Here is an 11,901-nt window from a genome sequence, read left to right on the forward strand (position 1 = left end):
CTGCAAAGAGAAGATTTAAACTGAGATGTACTCTACTGGCTTTGAAGTCCAAATCTCCCCTAAGACAAGGCTAGGATGAGAAAATTCCAGGGTCCCTCTCTTGCTGGGAGTTTCAGTGGAGGACCGATTTGAGCAACAGCTAAGGCAGGAATGAACAGCCTGTTTTCACACCCTTACTCCACAGCCAGCCCCCGTGCCCAGCTCCCTCAGCCCAGAAAGCCTCTCCTGTCCCGCCGTACTTCTGTGGTGGTGCCCTGAACCCAGCTCTTCTTGCCATCGCTGCTGACAGAAACTCCTGTCATCTGGGAAGCCTGTCACAGGTGACAAAAAACACTCTGCCCAGACCAGGAACAACAGTCCCCAAACACCAGCATGTGAGGAGCAGTGGGACAGGGAGAGCGCTACCTCGAGCACAGCCACCATTACCATTTCATTGAGGCCAGTGACACAAACAGGTAAACGAACAAGCACAAGCTGTCTTTGGCAAAAGGATGGTTTCTTCTAAAGACAAGCAAAGCCTCAAAATTAATCCATTTTTCTGTGGGAGCTCAATGAGAAGAAAAATGAATAAAAATTTGTTTTCAATTAATTTGAGCCCTGTAACCCTGTAACCCAACAACCCTCCACTCCACAGTAATCCTTCCTCTTGCTCCCTGCCCACCATTCCCCCTGCAGACTTGCACACAAACATTTCCGCACCCCTTCCCCTAATTCTTCTTCCCACAGCAAACTTATGGTCCTTCCCATACCCAGCTACCAGCCAAGCAAGAGGCAGTACACACTGCTGCCCTTTCTGAGCCCCCTGTGCTGGCCAGCCGGTCAGCAAGCCACCAGCACCACCGGTGCACCTTCCACGAAGTGTGTAAGAATGTGCCATCGGAGAGATTACCACCCTTTTGGCCGAGGTGACTGCAGCCAATGTCCTGTGTCTCTCAGCTGTTGGCTCCCCATACAGATACTTGCAGATTGCAACCGTGCCACCTCTTCATGCCCTCTTTGCAATGGTAAGTAGATGAAGCTTCTGGAATCCTGCACAACCAAACACTCCCCAATCCCCTTTCACAACTCAAACACGCCCTCCCTGAGCCTTCACCGGGAAATCAGCTGCGGTCAGAGGGACAGAGGTGGTCAACCAGGCCAAAAGAAGTTCAAGGCAAACACCAACAGAAAGCTCCCAGACTCACGGTATTTGATCTGGCAAGCACTGGAAACCTTTTAAATTCTATGCTGTGCATTTGTGCAATCTGTGGAACTCAATACCATAATAAATAAGTACTGGAAGACTCAAAGGAAAACTAGATGTGCATGGAAACTCAGAATATCCAGAGTCACCGGCCAGGATGCATCCCTCCTTTTGCTCCGGAGCGTACTTCAACCTTAGCAGTTTTTGTGAAACTTGCTAATGTGCGTGTACAGTGAGATCTGGAAAGACCCTTCTTAACTGAGCATCTGCTTCCCGAGTGAGCCAACCTCTTGCTTTGCCCCAGCAGCCAAGCCCACACGGACCTGAGAGAACAGGCAAAGAACCACAGAGGATAAATGGGGGGCTGAACATGTGACAGGTGCTGTTAGAAGACTGGGAAGTTGGAAGGCACAGAGTTGTTGAGGTAAGTGGGGAGCTGGGGCCATTATGGCAAAACCATGAAGAAATCTATATATTTAAGACGGAAAAGCAGAGGAGTCAAAAGGCCAGAGCTGGGGGAAGGAGAGGTGCTTGTGACTCACTGGGATGCATGAAGCAGCAAGCAGATGGATGTAAGCAGGCAACAGGCAAGCCAGCAGTTTTTTGGGAGTGACATAGGTGCAGCATGTGCCGCTGAGCATCTTCTCACCTTCAGCATCCCAGTGCGATTCCCCAGAGGGCAGGCAGCTCCGTCATGCTCTGAAGGTTAAGCTGCGCCTTCTGCCTGGCAGAAGAGCACAGTGCTGCCGATGGGTAAAACTGCCTACCTACTTAAAAGCAAACCCCAACACTGCCAGGAGGGACAGGCTTTATTTTTAGCTGGGACACCAGCAGGGTCACTGCTGGTGCTGCATTTCCCCACAGAAGCCAGGGTTTCATGAAGTGTGCTGTGCTGTCAGGTCAGCTTTGGGGAGATGGATTATTTAAGTTAGAGAAAAGGAAACATTTACTAGAAGAAGTGAACCTGAAACCACTCTGGAAGGTTAAAACAGAAGGAAAAAATGATGCTTAAAGAGCCAGAGCAGGTGGTAATTTATGTGAGGGCAACATCTAGTGCACCCGTCTCCACGATGCTCAGACAGGAGAACACCCCATCACATCTGGCTCCAGCAGCATCCCTTCTGCCTGCCTCCTATAACCCAAACTTTGAAAGGCTTGTCAGGGGGCTGCCAAAACAAAAGCAGCAGCATGTCATCATCCCTCACCGGGATCTTTCGCAAAGGAAAAGCACACACAGAGACACCTGCCTTGCCTTGCTAATTGAAGACAACAACACTGAGACCTCCATCTCACTCTGGGCCTCAGGTCCTCACACCAGGGTGCCCAGTTAGTCCTGAGACAGGCAGCCCCCCCAGGACTCGCATACTGGCTAAGCGCAGCACCCTCAGCAAGCACAGGGCAGCAGCACAAACCTCGCCCGCTGCAGCCTCCTGATGACAAGGAGTCAGGTCCTTCCCCGCTAGTGGATTTCATGGGTGCAAACCTAATAAAACAGTTGGCACCGCTCCCACTTGCACTGCCAGGGAATGCAGTCTGGAGGTTTCAACATGGAGAGTTTGTTGCTGATGAAGTACCGAGTGCTAGTGTGAAGCTTTCAAGGGACTTGAAAGAACAGAGAGCAGAGGGGGAAGTTTTCATTTTATTCCCTTCCTGCAGGACCCGAGTCCATTTGGTACATTGCACCTGAGAAGGAGCTTGGCCTAGACTCTCAGTTTGATTTTTGTTTTTAATCAGGATCAAGCCTTGTGCATGTTCTTGGGAAGATTTTATATTAAAAACTATTTTGTCTTTTTTCCCCTGCTGATTCTTGTGCTTCTTAATAGCTTAAGAAGCGCTTTGCAGACCCCATCACTCTTAGGTTCTTTGCAACTAATTTGCATTCAGGACTATCCGTCTCATCAAGAGCAGACTTCAAGGCTGAACCAACTCCAAGCCTTAACTGCTGCAGGCAATTCAGGCAGCAGCTTTACAGGTGGAAGCAGGGCTTCTTAAACCAACCTGAACATTTTCCACCTCTGGTCATTTGTTCCCACTCTGTACTAGCTTTCCCTTTTTTGTTGGTGTAGCTGTTGGCATGGCTATGCCATGAATGAGACCAGGAACCAACCTGGCTGAAAAGCAAGCTGAACCCACTACCTGGCCACATGTGCCACAGTGCCAGTACCCTGCAGGGGATAGGACAGGAGCAGGAACAAGCAGACAAGGTGGGAAGGCTGTAGAAACCAAGGCACAAATGACAAGCACAGCAGGGGCATTAGCTGCATGGGCAGGGGCAGGTTTGCCTCTTGCCGTGGTGAACCCTGCAACACCTCCTGAAACATTTAACAGCCTCATCTTGCTATGCAAAGGCAGAGATGTATCCCCACCTCCATTTTTCCCAGCCAACATGCCTGTTCAAGGGTTAAGTAGTAATCCCAACCAAAACCATGGAACAGGATGAAGGTGCTTATTAAGGTGAACTTTAAGTTCAACATCAAGATATGACTTTCCACCAAGGAAGATCCTCAAGGTGGTAAACCAAGATATCCAGGCCTTAATGCCCCAAAACAAATTTTCCTGACATCAAACAGCATGGAGGGCAAAAGCATGGCTTCTTTACACAGGGCATTATTCTGAGTCTCCATCTGTCACTGGCTGGGGTGGGCCAGCAGTGTGTGGCAGAGGCAGTGGTGCCTTCCCCAGTGGGGATGGCAGTGGGAGACTCACAGCCTGCCTGGACCCTGGTGACACTCTCTCCTACTGCTACTCGCATTGAGGGGAGCTAGGCCACATCCAGAGCGAGCTGCAGCTCAACCACAAAGCAAGGTGCAGACCTGCTCTAGCTCCCCCCGCTCTGGCCCAGAGAAAGAAACCAGCTCTCACCAGCACACGGACACCCTGACAGGGCACCTTGCACTGTCAGCACCGGAGGCCCCCGTTCACTCCTGGACATGTTACCTTCAACACAACCTCAGCAGTCAGATCTAAGTGCCCTCTCATCGGTACATCTCTGCATCACTACATTTCTTTTGATTAAAACCGTACTCTGCGTTGCTGCTGACGAGTGCTGCTGTTTGCTTTGAGACAGCCTCCAAGTACCAGCCTAGGAGAAGGTGACGATGAAAGCAGTAGCAATGCAGCCTCGTATGTCTATACTTTCTAAAACTCTCCGACAACTCCCTGGTTGCAAAACATGTCCAGCAGCACAGGATATTTAGTATTTCTGATTGCTCTTGACCTGGCTGTCTCTGCTGCTGTCCTGAGTTAGGAGGCTTAGGTTAAAAGGCAGCAGAGCAGAGGAAGGTAGCAAACAGAGCAAGCCCAATTTTGCAGCCTTGAAATAATCTGCTAGTGAATGGAAATGCTGAATGGAAACAGAATCTTCTCCTAAATCTGAGTGCTCTGGAAAAGCTCCCTGTTTTATTATGATGGAAAGTCCTCATCGGAGTGTTTTGTTAGAAAACAAGCTATCATAAAAAAAAATAAAATGTTAAGAGCTCTAAGCTCCCCTCTCTCCCATGATGTCAGCTGTCAGAGACATCAACGGCAGCTCAGCTGTGTGATCAAAGGCTCCAGCAAGGGGATTTAAAGACAGAATTACCAGCAAATTGAGAGTTGAAGGAGCATGGGGACATCACCTGTTTATAAATGTGTCTTATGGGGTGAACCAATTACTTTACGATACTGTACTACAGGAACAACAGCACCTAGGTCTTCCCATTGCAACCATGGCAAGATGGGGTGGTGGTGGTACCTTCGGAATGGCATGACACACCCCTGCCACCTGACGCCTTGCTACTCCTGCAAAACCCTGTGACAAAAATGCCTAGAGGGGAGACTGGGAGGTCATCGTGCTGAACTTTGTGCACACACATCTGGCCCTCAACCAGAGCTTGCAGTTTAAAGCATTAATGCAGAGAGAGCAGAGGGGAAGGAGGGAAGCCAACTACTTATACCACACATTAGTTCCCAAGTGGTCCGGCAACCCACTGAAGCGGTAGGAGACTCAAGGTGGTTTCCAGATTTCATTCTGGAGGTAGCAGGGACAGCAACCTTGTCTTCAGCCCCAGACCTCACAGCCCTACATTGACGAAATCAGCAAATGCAGGACCACAAGCTTAGCAGCACAGAAGGCATTTTAAAGGTGCCCCAAGAACAGCTTGGTGTATGGTCTCATGTAATCTCTCAGTGCATCAAACTCTGCAGGGCAAAGACTGAAATTTATTAGACATTTGTATGGCACTTCGAAACATGGGCCCCCAACCAGGCTGATGCTTTTAGGAGTTACTGTTATCTAAACAGTAAATCAACAATAGCATCAATCTGTGCCACAATACCTAAAAACAATGGGTGATGGTAGATGGAGCATCACAACTACCAACTTACGGGCTTCAGAGATTTTTTTTTCCCCTATTAAGAAGATGGCTTTATCTGTGTAATTTAATTTCCTTCACTTTTTTTTTTTATAAATACAGAATTAGATATTACTGTCTGATTAAAAAAAAAAAAAGAAATTTGGCTGGCAATCAAAGCTATCTTTTTAACTGTTGAAGCACATGAAAGACATCTGAAACATGACAGCAACAAAGAACAAGGAACTATTTGTCACCGCCACTTGGTCATTGGGGAGGCTTAGGGGAGGAGACTGATGCTGTTTGTTTAAAACAAGCAAACAAAAACCTGACAGGCAGACCATTTGTCTGTACAGTGCTTCACTTGAAAATATTGGCAGAGGGAATACTTGGTTTCTAATAAAAAGTGCTGACACACTCCATTACGGCACTTCCCTGCCTTGGGGCTGTAGGATGGGATGCAGGATGTATTGCAGGAAGGATCCCCTGAGAACGAGGGATACATGTGGGATCAGGCACAACATGGCAGCAGGTCAGCCCAGGCCCTTAGCAATGACTCTACCTGTCCAACCAGCAATACCATAGCATCCACCATACACAGACCAGCCTCACCTGGCTTCACCTCACCAGCTCCAGAGGAAGGCAGAGGCAGCAGGAAGGCTGGATTCATCCCTGGGTACCTCCTCCCTTCCTACAAGACAGCCAAGCTGAGAAGTAGCACCCCAAGTGCCCTGCAACTATCATGCAGAACAACTGCCCGTGATCCCAGCAACAAAGTCTGCTCTGGTCGGACACGGCAGCTCCCACGCTCACACTGGCCAAGTGAGAGCCCATGGAGCACAGCACGGTGCATGAACCCAGACCATGCTCAGTATCCAGCTCCACGTGCGCTCTCCTGTTCTGGGTGCTGGTGCTCAAGACAGCACAGAGCTGCCCAGGGTGATGGAAAGGACTATCCCACTTGGTAATGGCACCTGCCATCCCAGGTGCCATCGCATCAGGTGGCAGCTTTGCAGAGGCAGAGGGCAATCTCTCTGCAAGGGAGAAGTGCTATGCAGAGTGCCATTAGGATGGCTACGCACTCGCCTTCCCTCTCGCACACTGTCACCCACTAGTTATTGCAACCGTGTCTTCACCAAATCCCTACACAGGTAGAAAAATACCATTAATGATACAAATGAGACCCAGGCAGATGAAACTATGTGCCCAGCAGCATGCTGGAGGCGTGCCAGAGATCCGGAGCCTACCTGCATTTCCACTGCCCTCACACAGGACCTCAGCAGCAGGGTTACCACAATCTGTCGTACCTCAGGCATTTGGGAAATGCTTGAACCACCCACTTACTAGAGCAGAACTCATTTTTGGCTTGGGAAAAAAAAACCCAAAAAACCACCACCACAACAAACAGACTGCTGTACTGCACCTTTTCCCCAGGGCTCTCTGTTCTCATGCAGTCCTCTCCCTCCCCGCCCTGGTTGGTGTTCACCCTTTTATTTATAACGGGGGCTAACTGATCTGACTGCCATCACGTTGCACCATCACCCTCACGGCAAGAGCTGAGGGCTCCTGGGCTGCTCTCGCTCCTCCCCAGCCAGCCCTCGGCAGTAGCTGGACGTGCTCCTCTCCGACACCGCTACTTCTGCTCGGGAAACAAGCCTTGTTCCAGTTCACCACAGAAGCCTGAACACAGGCACCGAACACGACTCACTTTCTTAGCTAAACCATGATCAGGGTAAACAAACGCCTGCAAAGCAGCGGATGGAGCAGGATAAGGGACTCCCTAGAAATGCTGGTGCCACAGGGGAGCAATGTCTCTCCCCGCTGCACCAAACCTACCCAGCACCTGTCTCCAAGGCCTCCATGCCCCGCAGCCCCGAAGGCAGCTCTGCTCCCCCCGGCCTCCCACCAGCTCCCGGAGAGCACGGGACGAGCGCTCTTGAATGGGAAGATGCCGCTGATTGTTACCTAAGTCTTCCAGCCCAGTCCTCTCCAGAAATAAAAAACAGCTCAACAAAAATCACCCTTTTGCTCCACAAAGAGATGCAAGGAATTAAAGGAACACGCATATAAGCACGAGGGGGGGTGGGGGTGCACAAGGCACCCCTTCTCACCCTCACTGCTCCTTCAGCATCTCACCTTAACTGCAAAATAGATTTTTAGGGTGATATCCCGAGAACAAGCCCAGGAACAAACCAAGGAGCCAGGAACCCAACCATTACACTACAGCTCCACTTGGGGGGGCAGAGGGGGAGATGGCCATAGCCTCACGTTTTAGAATAACAGTAAAAAAAAAAAAAAAAAAAAAAAAAAACCAAAAAACCCACACACCACCAAAGCCCCAAAGCACTTGCAACGGTTTCACCTCCCACCCAGAGCAATCGATACTTTAGACACAGGTGAAAAAAATAAAGCCCTGAAGCAAGGCTGGGAGGGAGGATGAGCACAAAATTACCCAACATTTAGGTCAGCTCGTATGCGTGCGTGTGGTACCGGCTCTCTCCCCGGCAGTGGGGGCCGGGGCCCGCCGGCGGCCCCGTGCCCTATTTAGGGCAGAGCCTGGCGCAGCAGCTATATTTGACACCCGGGGTAAACAAGCCGGCCCCGCCGGACGGAGCGCGACAGCTGCCCGGGACGGTGGCCCCGGCTGGCCCGGCCTCCACCGACGGGGGGTGGGGGGAAAGATTAAAAAAAAAAAAAAAGGAACGTTAAAAAAAAAAAAGGGGGAGAAATTTATAGCACTGCATGAGAGTGGCCCTCCCCGCCCGGCAGCCCCAGGCAGGGCCGCCCCCCCGAGCTCCCCGGCATCCCTGCGGGCCGCACCGAGCCGAGCCGGGGCACCCCCGCCCGGCGGCGGGAGGGATCCCGGGGCCGCCGCCACGGGGCCGCGGGCCGGGGCTGCTCCCTGCCGCGCACGCCCCGCCGCGCTCGGCGGCTGCCGGCGCTTCCCTCGCCCGCTCCCTCCGCCAGGCCCCGGCCCCGCAGCGCCCGGCCCGGCGCCCCCTCCCCGCCGCGCATCCCTCCCGCAGCGCCCGCTCCGCGCCGTATGCAAAGCCCAGCCCCCGCAGCGCGCACACACGCGCACCCACACATGCATGCACACGCACACACACACACGCACACACAGCTCCGGCAAAGCAGCGCGGATGAAGCGAGCTGCCAGCACCTGGGCAACGTTAAATCCCCTTCCCCCGCCCGGCAGAAGCCCCCCGCCCCAGGCATGGAGCCCTGCTTGCGAGCAGGAAACTTAACCGCCAGCCCTGCGCCTCGGCAGAGCAGGGGGTAGCACCCTCATACTTACCCCTTCTGGCTGCTTTCCTGACTTTTTTTTTCTTTTTTTTTTTTTTTTTTTTTTTTTTTTTTGGAGGGGCGGGCGGGGGTGGGGGGGCTCCGCTCGCTCCCCGGTACAAATCCTTCCGGTTCCTAAAGGTTGCTCATCGCATCTCCCGGTGATTCACCGACGGTGTGTGCAGGTACGGGGGGGTTCGCCTTTGCATGTCAGTCCAAGTTGCCTCGCTCGCTACAAAACCTGTGCTCTCTTTTGCAGCTGTCAGGGTGAGCGGGGAGGTGCATCTGGAAAAGGGGGTGGGGGTGGAGGTAAAATGTTGATAAATCCACCAGCCTTGATCTTCAGCTCCGTGCGGCGGAGTTTGGGGAGGGAAGGGAGGGCTGGCGAAGGGGGAGGAGGACGGAGATGAATGAGGGTCGAGGGAGGGGGGAAGAGAAAATGGATTGTACCCCAGATTGCCACTGAATCTGCCGGGCTTCCCCCGCTCCCGCGCTCACGCCGGCGGGGCTCGGTCCGGGCTCCCCAGCATTACGGCGAAGCGCGGAGCCTGCTCGCTGCGAGCAGCGGGGTTTGCACAACTGCAGCAAGAAGCCAAATCAAAAAGCCAATCTGCGAGGCTCCGGACCGCACGTCACCCTATCAGCTGGGAGCCAGAGCTGCAACAGAATTACAAGCCATGCATATTTATTCTCCTGAATCCAGGGGGGGGGGATTTTCAGATCGGTTAAAGCAAAGCACAGCGAAACCAGAGCAAACCCTTTCCAAAATAAATAAAGGCAGAGCATGTCTTGCATATAGCATGCGCACACTTACACACAGCCCCCCGCCCCCCCGTGAGACCTCCGTGGGTATATACAGATAAGAGAGACACACTCACTGAGTGGGGAGCACTCCTGTACCCTCCAAGTATATCGACTTGACTTTGTGTATTTCAAGCAAGGGAGGGGAAGAACACAGTAGTTGAGCCTCAGAGCAGAAGATATTGATTGCATATCTGAAATTTAAAGCATCTGCCAAACATTTCTGAGAGATTTAATGTATGCAATGTAATTACACAGGCAGAGTTGGTCCTGGTATCCTTTTAAAGCCACATGCTTTGGTTTCTGCAAGCAGAAACCACCCAGTCTTTTGGGTTTTTTAAACCAAAGTCAAATAACAAGTTGCGAGACAGCGAGTCATTTTAAGGCAAAAATTAGACGTTGCCTCCAAAGTTGCTATTTGACTTCGGCAGATGACTGGGGGCTGGTTTCCAGGGCCCTGGAATAGGACAGTAGCTTTATGCCTTGTCCCAGACACATCATGATGTGTGCACACAGGTTTGTCTCTCCCTGTGATCCCCTCTGTTTTCATAACAGCAGTTACAAGCAGACATGTGTCTCCAGGAGATTTACCTTCTGGCATGGCTTTTCACTTCTTCAAAGAACCAGTAAGCCCATGTACTACAAGGCAATCATCCTTGACACATGGCTACTGTGCCAAAGGATGGGCTGTTTCATACTCCAGAGAGAAGCTGTCCCCACTCCATTGCTGTGGGTGACTCCCCCTTACCCCATGAGGGGATGAGGGAGCAGAAGCTTCCTAGTGAGACCTGAGCAGGTGTGGAGTGCAAACTGTCCCCATCAAAAGCAGCTGCATAAACTGCCGTGAGAAACCCGAGCCCAAGTCTTATGCTGGGCAACAGCTTTTACCTTGGCCAGGCATAGGCAGGAGATGTACAAAGAGAGAAACTGAAAGGGCAGCAAAACAGTTACTGGGAGGTCGACGTGTGAAATAGTTGCACGTACTTCATGCTGCCAAAAACAGGTAAGGGAAGCTGCAAATGGGCTGCAGTCCCCCACAAGAAAGCATAGACCACCAAGTCCCTGAAAGTCAGCTCATACATTCTAGTTACGTATGCTCCAGGCAGCCCCTGGTCCCACACGTCAGCACAGAAGGGATGTGGAGACCTGCAACAGCAGTTAACTGTTCTGGTCTGGCTACTTACTGTTATTAGAGCAGGGCACGGAAACCCAGAAACAGAGGGGCAGCTGGAGGAGGATACAAGGGGACATGGTTGCTGCCAGGTGGGGTGAATAAGTAGGAGATGGCAGCACAACAAAGTGAAGAATATCCTGTGGCTCCCCAAATGCCACCTACACACTCCTGCTGTCCCCATATAACCCAAGCAAGGCAGCGTACCAGGTGGAAACGTGGTACAGGATTCACACCGGCCAGAGGACAAGGCAAGATCTAACATGTACCAAGGTGCCTGAGCTTGGGCCAGCCCCACACAGGCCTGTGTGTCTGGATGATGCTCCTGCGTAACCTCAGGGAGCAGAAGGGCTTCCCAGTGCCTGGGGGCACACACGCACACGCGCACCTGTGGCCCAAGGCATTGAAGTGCCCAGCAGTCTCAACGAAGCTCTGGAAGAGCCCTTACTGACATTGACATATAAAATCAACAGCACAGCATCAATGGCTGAAACCCCAGACCAGGTGGGTGCAGGGACCCTGGTGCTGGCCAGTGTCCAATCTCTGGGTGGCCACCTCCAAACCTCACACCCCTGCCAGAAGGGACCAAGGGTGGCAGGTCTCCAGCTTCCTCCAACGCTGAGCAAAGAGATCTGTCCCAGCCGGCACGGGGAAACTCTCCCAACCCACGGCGCGTCACCAGGCAGTCCCAAATAACCACTTGTGTTTCAGCCTTGGCGAGAGCAGGTCTGGAGTCGAGGAACAACGGTACAAACTGCTGTCAGCAGGAACAAGCCCTAGGGGTGACACAAATTTACAGTTGACAATAACTTAAGACAGACAGAGCTCTTTATTGTACACAGATGTTTCATTTCACCTCATCTCCTCAACTCAGTACATAAAATCATGCCTAATACGTTTAAGAAATGCTCCCAGGCATTTCCCTCTTTCCTTCCCTTCCATATGGGCCTGGTCTTACATTGCTCAGCTCAGGCAGAAATTGTTCATCACAAGAGGGAATATATGAAATTTTTTATCTCCTTAGTCTTAAAGGTGTGCTTGCAAGGAACTAACCTGGGATGAAAGCATCCAAACTCTTTATATAATAATACAATAAAAAATAAATCAACCTTCTTGTTTATGTTAGCCTT

The 11,901-nt window shown here is 51.6% G+C and overlaps 1 protein-coding gene across 4 annotated transcripts in view; it reads right to left on the reverse strand.

The window, feature by feature from the left end:
* SLC8A3 (solute carrier family 8 member A3) overlaps window positions 1-8,929 on the reverse strand; it is a 114,573-nt gene extending 105,644 nt beyond the window's left edge. For all 4 annotated transcript variants that reach the window (XM_055791552.1, XM_055791542.1, XM_055791551.1 and 1 more), the window contains exon 1: window positions 8,813-8,929. The gene's annotated coding sequence lies outside the window, so the exon portion shown is untranslated. The remainder of the gene's footprint in view (window positions 1-8,812) is intronic.
* Window positions 8,930-11,901: the final 2,972 nt, after the last annotated feature.

This window comes from Falco peregrinus, chromosome 1 (assembly GCF_023634155.1).
Source record: "Falco peregrinus isolate bFalPer1 chromosome 1, bFalPer1.pri, whole genome shotgun sequence".
Classification (NCBI taxonomy): Eukaryota; Metazoa; Chordata; class Aves; order Falconiformes; family Falconidae; genus Falco; species Falco peregrinus.